The sequence below is a fragment of the Hyaena hyaena genome, unplaced genomic scaffold (assembly GCF_003009895.1).
Source record: "Hyaena hyaena isolate Hyena2069 unplaced genomic scaffold, ASM300989v1 scaffold_1747, whole genome shotgun sequence".
NCBI lineage: Eukaryota > Metazoa > Chordata > Mammalia > Carnivora > Hyaenidae > Hyaena > Hyaena hyaena.
The window spans coordinates 24,557-37,922 of NW_024082377.1; the positions used below are offsets into that span (position 1 = coordinate 24,557).

General features: G+C 41.1%; 1 pseudogene; it reads right to left on the reverse strand.

The window, feature by feature from the left end:
• Positions 1-987: 987 nt before the first annotated feature.
• LOC120226550 lies at positions 988-1,200 on the reverse strand (annotated as a pseudogene).
• Positions 1,201-13,366: the final 12,166 nt, after the last annotated feature.

The following is a 13,366-nucleotide window of genomic DNA, read 5'->3' on the forward strand; positions in this document are numbered from 1 at the left end:
AAACTTCTGACTGATGTGAAGCAAAATAGGAATGGTAAGCACAGTGGAGGGAGGATCTCATGCAATGAAATGTCCTTAATTTAAAGAACGGATATTATGTTCTTCCTATTTTGTGGGCGTTAAAGAGTCATCTCTTTCATATAAAGATGCTCTGAAGATTTCCCCTTCTGTATCAAGCCTCAAAAGGTTCCAAGTTCCATAATGCTTATTTCTCTGAAATCTTATCTACTCCCATGACTTTAATACCATCGATATGCTGACAACTCCTAAATGTGTATCTATCAGCAAAATATGCCTCCGAATTTCTGATTCGTATATCTGCTTGCTTTGGATATCTCACAGGCACCTGAAATTTAAGAAGCCCCAAAAGGGACCCCTGACTGTTCCGTTCTGCTTCCATGTGTTCCTCTCTCGCTCCTTCTATCTCAGTAATGGTATAGGAAATGGCAGTTTGCGCAAGCCACGAATATTCAGTCATCCTCGATACCCCTCTCTTTCTTCCCTCATCTGTCATCTATCAATGAGTCTTGGCAATTCCTGTTACAAAATATTCTTCAAACCCAACAACTCACCATCGCATGGCTGTCACACTAATCACATCTATGGCACCAACATTCTGTTCCACCTGATCTCACTCTTTCCATTCTTCCTTCCCTGCAATCCATTGTCCAGTAGCATCCAGAGCACTCTCATAAAAGCACAAATCCTGCTTAAAATTCGTTAATAATTACTTTCCATTACTCTTAGCATAGAATTAAAAATCCTTATTGTGGTCTACAAGGCCCTGTATAGTTTTAGATCTGCTGAATCCAAGCACACGTTTATTTTATTTTATTATTTTTTTTACTATAACAAAAGTTTACTTAACAAAAAAGTTCAACATGAAAATGCATATGGTCTGATTTTTATATTGTAGTAAAACAGGTGCTATGGAGAGGGGATATTTGGAAGCAGCTGGTTTCTTTTGAACACGCTCATTGTTTATGCTCATTGCAACATCATGACACTATTTCCTCATATTGCCACCATTCCCATATTGTGCTGTTGCCCACAGTTGCCATCTCCACAGTCATCTATCACAAGATTCAAAGAAGAATTAAACCCCTGCAATATTCGTTGGGCATGTCTGCCACCATCCAATTTCAATGATAATTTCTTGTCCATAATTGTTTTTAACTCAAGAGGGTAGGCTTTGCTCATGGTGTCCACTCAGCAAGCTCAAAGATGCCCCCAAATGTCCCACCACAATTTTAAAGTTTATTTTTTTTGAGAGAGACAGAGACAGTGTGAATGGGGGAGGGGCAGAGAGAAAGGGAGAGAGAGAGAGAGAGAGAGACAGAGAGAGAGACAGAGAGAGACAGAGAGAGAATTCCAAGCAGGCTCCACATTGCCAGTGCAGAGCCCCACACAGGGCTCAAACCCACAAAACCATGACCTCATGATCTGAGCTGAAACCAAGAGTCAGATGCTCAACTGACTGAACTACCCAGGAGACCCTCTCTCAGCACATTTTAAAGAAGGGTTCTATGACCTTTCTGTCTGTATAAAATGTGTTACATCCTCTAAGACAACCATTTTATTTATTTCCATCATAGTCCCTATCTCAAAGTGAATTTTATAACTATTAGTATTATCATAATAAATATTATAATTTATTAATAACTGTCTTTTCCCACCAAGACTATAAAATATTTGAGGGTATAGATTACATCTAGCTTTGTTTTTCATTGCATTTCCAGGGCATACTTCAGTAACAGCAGATGGTACGTGCTCGATAGATATTCACAAATTAACAAATGAGTGAAAAGGGAAAAAATTACACATCTTTAATTGGTAAGATAAAAAGGTGACTATCCTTAGTAGGACTCCAATGGAGAATTTCTTTCCTGGTCTCCGAAAACCAAAGTCTGAGGACTACTCCTCTGTGGTTGAAAAAGATCCCTCATCTGGGACCTCTGGATATTGTAAAGGCCATGCAAATGGCCTTTGAAAACTTACGGGAGGTGTTATTAGGGGCCGGGTGGATTGGTTCTCTGCTCTGTGGCACACAGCAGTTTCTTTGGTCTAATTGTAGTTCTAGAGCTCTGTAACTCTGGGCATGGGCTCTGGAACTCTTGAGTAAATCCCAAAGGAGAAAAAGAGTAGAGAATCATGGTACCCATCTCAAATTTAAGCTTCGCGATTTAGAAGAACTTATTTGCATATTTTATCTGTTGTGCTGATAGTCTAAAGAAAGAAAAAAATTATTTATGGTAAAACCTGTCCAAACACTCATTGGCTATACATAATATGTGGACTATAAATTAGGAAAACGAGATTCTAAGCCAGCCAATCAGATTTACATTCCCAGTAGCAGCTTGTGGTATAGCACTTGGATTGTTCTGTCAAATAATTTATTGAGATCCAGATGCTCCAGTTCCTGATCTTCCCTGAATAAGTGGTTGTCAGGTACTCCTGTCCAAAAAACCAGGCAGTTGGTATTTAACTATAGGCTCCCACACTTGTCAAATGATCTCCAAAGAATATGAAATTGCTTGTCATCTTTGTCAAAATTACATACAAATGGGATATTTGCTGTGTTGTAATTAAAAACTCAATTAAAAGAAATTCTGAAATCATTATCAACTTTCTTAGGCATGAGTTGTTCTACCAAAAAGCAAGCTGCTTATAGCTTAGGCTTTTACCAGCATTCAGAAGATGGCTGAATCCCAAAACAGGCCCGAGGAAAGGATGAGGTCTGGACCAAGGGAGAGGCACCTTAAAGAACGAGAGCAAGGTTCAGACAGCGACATTACCTGTTAGGTGGCGAGTTCCTTAATTCTGCCACTTGTGTGTATAACTGTAATTCTATAATTAGACACTATCATTTCATTAACACTGTCCCCAATGAGTCTCTTCAAAATGAACAAATAGGAGGTAGCTTATCATTATGGATCTCACTTTTCCTCGGCTTATCTACTAGAGGAATAGTATTGGAAAAAATTAATTGCATTACAGTGGGTGCCATTGAACGTAAGCACAGTTGGTTCTCAGGGAAATGATTACCCTAAGTGGCCGATCATTAATGACTCCAGACATAGGCATCAGTGATGAGAGAGAAGCAAGCACGTGTGTATATCTGAAAAGGAAACTTATCATTTTATAGCCATACAGCCAAGGCCGGGTGAGAAAGCAGTCTCAGCCTCTGCCTGAGGTCAGTTAAGCCAGGCAGTTTCTTAAATCAGAGCAATGAATTATTAGTAGTAATAACTCAACAGCAGCCTCCATTTATTGAGAACTTACTATGTACTAGAAAGAAGGCTCAGCCCTTTAAATTCATGATCACACTTAATCCTCACAACAACCCTCTGAGATAATGTCCCACAGTTTGTAAGTGGTAATCAGGAACCAAGTCAGTCTGACTCTAAAATCAGTACCCCTCATCATAAAGTCGTACATTCTAGATCCAGACTCAGTAGACACCCGAGCCCGGGGGATATTTTATTACCAGCCTGGGCATAGCTGGTAGATCTGGGATTAAGGCAGCTGGGCATGATGCTGAGCCCAAGAGCATTGTGGCATTTTTTTCCCTTCTATTCATTTGGAGATTGCTTGGGCATAATGAAAAAACACTATTGCTTTTAAGGAGAAAATGGCTTCGTCTTTGCTTCTGTGGTTGTAACACTGACCAGCAAACAGCAGAAAACTTGATTTTTAAAAAGCAGCACTGCTTCAAATTTTCCTAACTCTCTACTAAGACAGAGAGGGGTAAACAGTACTCCTAGTCTGTAGGTTAAGTCTTCTAATAAATGGAGGTGATGTATACTGGATTATGCTGTATCAGAAGCCGCAGCACTTTTTGTACGGAGCTCCCGGCGTTCCCCTGCCAGGAAGGACAATGGGGATGACTCAGAAAATCTTCACTGTCCTAATTGTTATTCCAACTATATGATTTCCATACCACGTGCTTCCCTTTTTGAAAACGTGAAGACTTAAGTGTGACAAGAGCAGACTATGCATATTGATGAAGTGTGGGAAGAAAGGTTGAATAGAGGGATGAGGTCTAATAAGGCAAGGCCCCTGACAGCCAGAATATCCATCTAAAGGGCAAATGCTTCTGAGAAGGTTGGCCCAGCTAGCTGGGTGTCGGATATTTATATCTTGGAATGAAATAGTTTATCATTTATTTGAATGAGGACAATCAATGGGTATTGCAAGGGGGAAGACCGTGTGTTTGGGGTATCCAGCACTGCTGGAGGAAAGCCTATGCATGGAGATAGAGAGGAGCAGCATGAGAACCAAGGGTTGAGAGGCAATGTTTTAATGGCTGGTGAGAGAGCAACACTGAAATGATTACAAGGGACTTCTGAAGGGTATTTTATCTGCTAAGGCACTGTATGTGGTCCTTAGGGGAATGAGAAAGTAAATGCTATAACCTTTGTCCTAAAGCCTTGAAGCATGACCTACCTCCCCTTCTCCCCCGCAATCACCCTCTCTCTTCTTCTAGTTGCCCTTCTGGTCTCAGAGGCTTGAGAGCTTAAGTCCTTCCTGCTTAAGACTTACTTTTCCTATGGAGCCCCCTCGGCCTAGGCCACCTCTCCCACTTCCCTTGGGAACATACTCATCATTTTTTTTTTTTTTCCCTGTTTTAGCATGTAGGCTTAACTTTCCCCACTATGGGTTCATTCTCTTCAACCTCCAACCTCACTTCAATGACTCCACTCTTAACATAACCTGCTCCTGATTCGGAATTTTCTCTAGCTGCCATCCTATCCCTCTACTTCCTCCCATCCAAAATTCTCTGCAAAGAAAGACTGCGCTCACTTGCCCCAGATTCACTCCTCAACTGACTGCAGTTAGGTTTCTGCTGCCATCTTGTAGCGAGACTGCTCAGATAAGGTCACCTAAAGTCATGGCTTTCTAAATTTATAGGATTTGTTTTAAGTCCTTATACTAGATTTCATTGCTTTGTTTTAACTTTAGATCTTATCACTCTTCTGAACCTCTACTCTCCTGGCCTCTGTGACATGGCACTGCCCTGGGTCCCTCATACCCCATTCCACTACTTCCTTCTGGTATCTTTCTTGGTTTTCTCAATGGCCCAACAATTCAATGCTGGCATTCTTTGGCTTCTGTCTTTACCATGTTTCTCTGAGGTTTTTAAAAAATACTTTTTAAATGCTTATTTATTTTTGGCAAAGAGAGAGACAGAGTGAGCAGGGCAGGGGCAGAGAGAGAGGGAGACACAGAATCCGAAGCAGGCTCCAGGCTCTGGGCTGTCAGCACAGAGCCCGATGCAGGGCTCAAACCCACGAATCATGAGATCGTGACCTGAGCCGAAATCGGACGCTTAACCGACTGAGCCACCCAGGCGCCCCCTCTGAGGGTTTTAACTACTACTTTTATGCTTATGACTTACAAATCTGAATTTCCTACCCAGATCTGTTGCTCACAAGTCAAGCCCATATATCCAATTGCCTCTTGGACAACTTCAATCAAATGTCTTATAGAAATCTTGAGATAAACATGGCCAAAAGAAATGAACAGGTATCGTATCCCCTCTACCTGATTCTCCTTCAGTATTCTGTATATAAATTGTACCACAAATCATCAAATCAGTCAAATTATAAATTTGAGGGTCATCCTCACCAGTGCTCACAAAACTAATCACCACACAATGCCATTCTTTACTTTTTTTGAGATTTGCTTTCTCTGTATTCTCTCCGCTTAAGTTCCTTCTCTCACAGGCTTTTGCCTGGACTACATCAATATCCTCCACACACTGTCCCTGACCCTCGAATGAGCCTCTGTACTCCCACTGAGTGCCTATGTTATACCTTGGCCTCACTGGGTTTCCATCACTAACAGGGTAAAACCTGAACCTTTAACCTAATATACAGGCCTTCTATGTTCTGGCCTCTCGAGATTCACCTTTTGCTATTTTCTGCTTGATATTTTAAGCTGTAGTCATACCGATCCTTTTACTGACTGGGAGTATACTGTGCTATTTTTCAGCTCAAGGCTACGGTCACTCCATCTTTACCTGGGACTCCCTTCTTCTCTCCTTAACTTTCTCTGACATCCCTGACTCTAAACACTTAGTCAGGGATCTCATTCTGTGTTCCCAAGCATCTGGCATGTTTCTATCATTGCACTTACAATACATTTGACATTCTGTTTCCCCGATATAATCATACATCTTTGAAAGTAAAGATCAGTATTATTATTTCTCCGAATCCCCAAGGCCTAAAGTAGCTCCTGATACATTATAGGCATTGTTTTGACTTTTACTGAATACAATAATAACAGAAACAAATATGTGTATAGGACTTAAGATTTTTCAGATTGCCCTCCCACACATCTCTTTTAATTTTCATGGCAATCCTTTCTGGCTATTCAAAATGTATATCTTAAAAAACTTTTTTTAATGTTTATTTATTTTTGAGAGAGAAAGAGAGAGAGAGAACAATCTGGGGAGGGGCAGAGATAGAGAGAGACAGAGGATACAAAGCAGGCTCTGAGCTGTCAGTGCAGAGTTTGGCGTGGGGCTTGAACCCACAAACCGTGAGATCATGACCTGAGCTGAAGTCAGACGCTTAACTAACTGAGCCACCCAGCAGCCTGGGTTTTATTTCAGTTTACAGCATATGAAAATAAATGGCAGTTTTAGCTGAGAACTACCTAAGAAACACAATACAGAAAGACATGATTAGAACACAGCTCATCTTTATTTTAATACAAATCTTAGGTACCCTCACAAATTAAGTTTATGCATCCAGAAATATCCAAAACCATCAGTACCACCACCATGACCACAAACAACAAAAAACATAAACAAAACCAAAAACACAAAGTGTTTTTTAAAATTCCCCATTCACTATATAAGTCATAGCTTATTCCAGGGTTTCTCAGTTCTAAAACCAATGATTCATAGTTATTTCCTATGCTGTTATTGTTAGTGGGTCATTTTACATATCTTTTTTTTTTAAATATTTTTATTTATTTCTAGGAGAGAGAGAGAGACAGCGTGAGCAGGGGAGGGTCAGAGAGAGAGGGAGACACAGACTCTGAAACAGGCTCCAGGCTTTGAGCCGACAGTCAGCACAGAGCCGGACGCGGGGCTCGAACCCACGAACTGCGAGATCATGACCCAAGCGAAAGTCGGACGCTTAACCGACTAAGCCACCCAGGCGCCCCTCATTTTACATATCTATTTCTCCAACTTTTTGAGTAGAAGTTTTAATCTTCCCCTGGTTAAAGATTTCCAGTTCATCTGAAGTTCCCAGTTCCCATTTTGTATTTTTACCTGATTTTTTTCTTTAACATTTAGATGACAGACGAAATCATATATTGGAGTTTGTATGTAAAAGCATCAAACTGAAATGCTGTTTAAGATTTCTATTGTCCAGTAACACAGTAGAATAAAATAGTGATTAAATGCTATTTTTGCACATGAAGCAAATATAGTTAAGTTATAAAACCTATAGCCCATCACCAATACTATTTAATGTTTTTTTTTTCTTTTAGACAAATAGCTTTACCTCTTGATCTAGAGAAAAAGGAGCCTTGTAGCAAAAAAGCAAGCTCATGCATTAAATGCTGCTCAAAATTTTAATAATGGCGTGTCCAATATTTGAATTCACTTCCCTAAAGATAAGAGAAAGCAAATTAGATTATTTAGTTACTTCTTCTCTACTAAGGGGAAAAATAACATCTGCATAAGATATTAACACATTCATATTCTGTTTCCATTTCCAAGTGATTGCTCTACAGAAAAACAGTTGTTTTTTTGATAGACAGCAAACACAAAGCTCAGGATTCTTGTCCTAACATCTTTATTGGCTGTTACATGATCACGAAGGATAATACTCCTTTGCTTCATTTTACAGAAGCCATGAAAATTAGAACTTGGCCATTACCAAAAAGACAACAGTTTGGGCCTAAAAGAAATCAGATGGTTGTCTGGTGATTATTGTCCTATAAAAGAAAACTATTAATTTCACAATGATACTAGAATTTCTGGGGCTTCGTTTGCACATAAGCATGAAGGCCAGATTTCCAAATGCCAGACATGACATTGTAACAAAGGCTAGTAGATTTTCCTAAATTTATAAAAATAATATTAAAGATTTATAGAGCATTTATTTTGTGTTATTTTTCTTTTTCATGTTTATTTTTTCTGAGAGAGAGACAGAGAGAGAGAGAGACAGAGAGGAGCGAAAAGCAGGGGCAGAGACAGAGGCAGACACAGAATCCAAAAGAGGTTCCAGGCTCTGAGCTGTCAGCACAGAGCTCAACATGGGGCTCAAACCCACAAAGTATGAAGTCATGGCCTGAGCTGAAGTCGGACACTTGACCGACTGAGTCCCCAGGTGTTCCGTGTGTTAGATTGTTTTCTAGGCACTTTACAGGTGGCAAGAATTTTGTCCTCCCAAGCATTCTGAGGGCCTAAGATCAGAACCCATGGGATTGCTCTCTCATTTCTGCCCCTCCCACGCTCTATTGCCTTGAGTATGACTATTCTGCATTCCTTGCAGGTGATTTCATATTGAAGACTGTCTTACTTGAAAAATTGTTAACGAAGTCACAGAAGCTTAGCAAGTTAGAGTGAACAAGGATCCGTGAAATCTTTCAGTTTAACCAGGATCTAGAGAAGTTCTCTGACATGCCAGGTGTCATATACTTAGTTGGTGGCCGATTAGAAACTAGAATGTACTACCTTGACCACTGTATATCCCATGATTCCCCAGTGCTTTGCCTCATGTGAAAGATAAGATACCCATTTGCTTCAAACAGATCCCCTGATCCCCTGCAACATGCCAGGCACCAGTTTAGACCCTGGAGATATGGATAGGAAGAGAAAATCCCCTCATGGAGTCATGCTATTCAATTCATTAAATAAACAAGGATTTATTGAGCACCAATTATGCATCAAGTTCCAAAGAAGATCTGCAGAGGTAGGGATGGGTGGGGTGGGGAAGAGACGGGTAGAGTAGGGAAGCGAAGAGTACATGAGGTGGTCCCTGATCTTTAAGGAGTTATACAAAAGACAAAAGGAAAGCAAGAAACACTCATAGGAAAATTAAAAAAAAACAACAGCATGTAATTAAGCTGTAAGGTAAATGAATACCAAGGGATTTCAGAGAAGGGAGATCCAGAGAGTGAGGCAACCCGTTGTGTGTATCATGGAGAAAGTGGAGAGGTTGCCTACCATGGAGTGTGCAACAGCCAGAGTTAGACACGCACAGACTTCAAAAAGATAGTGAATAAAGTAAGAAACGGATAAAATGTAATGTATATCATTTGTGTAAATCAAAATACAAACAATAATAATTATTTGGCAAAGACGTATGCAATCAAAAATGCACATAAAATACAACAGAATGCCTGTCTTGTGTAGAGGGGGAAGGGGAAGAGGAATAAACATAATACAGTAATTAATTGATTGATTTAAAAATAAGATCAGGGCCCTCACAGACCGATGAAAAAAATGTGTCATGGCCTGATTATGTCAACTCTGTTGTCAAGTCCAAGCAGAAAACTCCATATGGCCTGGATTAGATGGAGTGGAGCTTTGTGGTATGTATAGACCATATTCACGCTGAGAGAGCAATGGAAAGGTTCTATGGGTGAAGGGACAGTATGAGAGGTGAAAGACCATTATGCCAGGAGAGGAACGTGCATGTGGGGAAAGTAGAGGAACCGCAGGTAAATACAGGCTTCTGTCTCTTATGGGAACCCTCTGAAGTCAGTCAGAGGCCTGGAGCTGATGTGGTAGAAGATAGGCACTGAGGGTGTTGCCTGAGTAGGTGACTGATCCAAAGAAAGAAGACATTAAGGAAGGAGAGCCCCAGCGTCCGTCCTCGGGATGAAGGACACAAGCGGTGAAGCATATCGGAATTCAAGCTCTGTATGAGTGAGGGCCTGAATGAGTGGTGTCCGTGGGAAAGAAAGGGAGATGAACAAGGGACACCTATGCTGTAAGAAGATCACAAAGTGCGACAGGGATCGGTTTGGTTCTTTGTGTAAGACATTTGTGAAAGTTCGCTTCAGTGAAGCTGTGGTTCCTGGAAACAGTTAAGTGGGTCACTTGCTTAGCTTTCCTTAGTGGTAGATTAATTAGCCAGCTGTAACTCCCGGATCTCTATTTTTAAATAACGACTTGCATAAATCTCCAAAGACAAGAACTCGCCACTAGTATACAGCATATTCCGGCAGCTGCAAGTTATTATGCCCAGTGGAAATTAAATATCTTTTAGGGAAATCATGCAAGATCTCATGACAAATATGAAATTAACCCCTGCCACCTCTCTGCCCAACTCATTTCTTCGCTCGCCTGCCATCCTAATAAGCAGAGTCTCTGGGGCCCTGAAATGACAGCAGACTTGGCAATATTTTAAAAAGGCATTATACATCTATGAGCATTAGTGTAACATAGAGCCTTTGCCCCTGATTGAGCTAGAAGCTCTGGAAATCAAACATCAGTAAACACATACGATAGTCCCCTCCTAAAAAACTGCTAACCCATGGTCAGGCCAAGATGCTTATAACTCCAGGGATGTAAACACACAAATAAGCCATTTTATTTGATCATTTTAGGCATTTTGTTTTCTTTGCTTAGCACCCTCAAATTCCTATTTCTCTTTCCCTCTGACAGAATGCATTGTCATTCTGGTTCTTTCTTCCTTCTTTCTTTCTTTTTTTAAGCTCCAGATTTCAGATAACATGTGACTTTTTACTTTCCCTTTTCATTGCCTACTTTTTACATTAGGTTTGGCTTCCTGTAGTTTGTGAAGACACGAGACATCGTGTCCTCCATCAGGGAAACAGGAAAAAGAGCAAGAAGAGCAGGAGCTGGCTATGAGTAACTCTAATAAAGCTGCATACAGTTAGGAAGGGTCCTGAGATCTGGAGCAGCTTTGGGTATTTAAATGCATTTGTAGGGGCGCCTGGGTGGCTCAGTCAGTTTAGCGTCCAACTGTTGACTTCAGCTCAGGTCATGAGCTTGTGGTTCTTGAGTTCGAGCCCTGCGTTTGGCTCAATTGGGGTTCATCTCTCTCTGCCCCTCCCCAACTTGTGCTCTCTTCCTCTCTCTCTTTCTCTGCCCCTCCCCTGCTCCTGCTTGCTTTCTCAAAATACATAAACTTAAAAAAAAAATAAAGAACAAATATATTTGCATACGTGTGTTTAATAAAATGACATACAATAAAATAGCCACAATCACCAAGTGAAGGACTTGATTTGTTCAGGCTATTTTCAATAAAGGGCAGAAGCCACACCCGACTTTAGCAGGAAACCTGTTCCCTGGGTGGAGGAAAATGGAATCTTAACCTTCCCCAGTTATGATAGAGACTCCATAAGAAATCTTTGATTTCCCACTCTAGTAACACCAATCTAGGATCCAGGAAAGAAAAAGAAGAAATGAATGCCTCTATAGAGACACCATAAATTTGGGTCAGATGCAAAGCAGAAGAAATCAGTAAGGACCTGAGAGGAAAACGGGAGGGGATGGTTATCACAGCCCTCTTGCATGAGGAAGCCTCCCACCCAGGCCCATTTCTGTGGAGATCTGCTGCTCCTTCTTCAGTTCCCATCTTGATCCCCAGGCCTTCCCTCAACTGTCCACAGGCTCTGGGACATCTCTACCTCTCACAGGGGCTGCCAGGCAGCACTGCTTTCCTCTTTTATCTGAGTCCAGAGATGGCTGCAGCCTGGGCCTTGACCTTGACCCTGTGACCTCCTATGTCAAGAAGTTAACAGGGTTTCTGCCTCTAGCTAATGGTTTCCAACATCACAAAATGGGAGTCTCTCTTATCAATTACGTGAACTTCAGTCTTTGGCATAAAGGTCATTATTGTGTTATGCACCTGGAATCACATTGTAATGAGGCACATCACATTCTCTTACAGTCAATGAGGGGGAAAAGAAGCACACAAAATGGAAATTACTCCTAAAATGACCTTGCTAGATTTTTACATCTGGCTAGCAGAGCCTGTTTCTATACCTCAAGAAACTGACATGGCAGCTTTGTCATACAATCGGGCAGTGCAGTCTCATGCTAGCAAACATACTATTATAGAACATATGGCATAAGCCCATTAGTAATATGTGCATTTGATGAATTCCCAGTGCAGTGAACCCATGATGTTTACTGATTCACTGCCACCCTGCCCCAGGCTGCTTCCAAACATGTCAGAAAAATAAAATGTCATCCATATTTGCATTCAAAAGTTATTCCGTACTTATACATGCTAATAAAAACAAAAGCTTGCTTTTTAAGGAAGGGGCAAGATCCATAATCAATTTTCTGAGAGGCCCAAGTGTTGGACATGTACTGCATACATTACATTCACCGAAATAGCAACTTGGAAAACACAGGTAGGCTGGCTTCTCACCCCTTGCTGGGCCAGCGGTAGCTGAGAGCAGACGGGTACCTAGGAGAGCCAGGGGTACCTGCAGATTGCTCATGTCCTCTACCTAAACAGCTTGCCTTAGGTTGTTTGTTAGTGACTGAACAAGTATTTGATGAACCAGTGAATGAATTACCTGTGTGGATAGCCATGATCTGACGGTACCCTGAAATTTCTCTGTCCCTTTCATTAATAACCAGCTTCCTCTCCAAGCTCCTCGGCCTTCCTGTCTTTACTGGAATTTAGCATTTGGAGTCATTCAATAGGACATGAAGTTCTGGCTTTGAAAACCACTGGTATTGTGATTTTCATGAGCAAGACACTTAACCTCTCTGAACCTCAATTCCCTTATCCATAAAATGGGTGGATTATAATTGTCTTACAAGAATTCTTTAAATTAAAAAGACAAACTAATTCAAACTATTTTAAGAGAACACAAAGAATAAGGTTTTTTTTAGCTTAGATAACTGAGAAGAATATTGGGTTATCCGACCAAATCAAAGGATGAGGATCTGGGCCTCAAATGCTAGAATCGAGACTTGAAACCACCGGAACAGCTCTGCGTTCTCCATCTTACAGCTCAGCCCTGCTCTGCTTGGATTCATTCTCTCCTATTGCAGTCGTATCTTCTTCACCTGAATGAACCTGGCCACTTTTAACCCTAATTTCAAATTCTTCTAGAATCATGAACCAGAAGCAAAGCTGTTTTTTGTTTTGTTTTGTTTTGTTTTTGTCAAGTTCAAATCAAATCTTTCTCCGGTACACCAGGGGAGGTCTCAGATTGGCCATGGAGGTTCACATGCTTCCCTCAGGCCGAGAAGTCTGTGACTGACCCGGCACGGGGTCATGCCCGTTTTGTACCTGGGGTCAAAGGTGGTGGCTAGAGTGAATTACCAAAAGGGGGTTCAAATCCTGCTGAAAAAATAAGGCAAAATTAAAAGCTATCACTCTGCTATGTTAACTCACCAAGTTGTGAG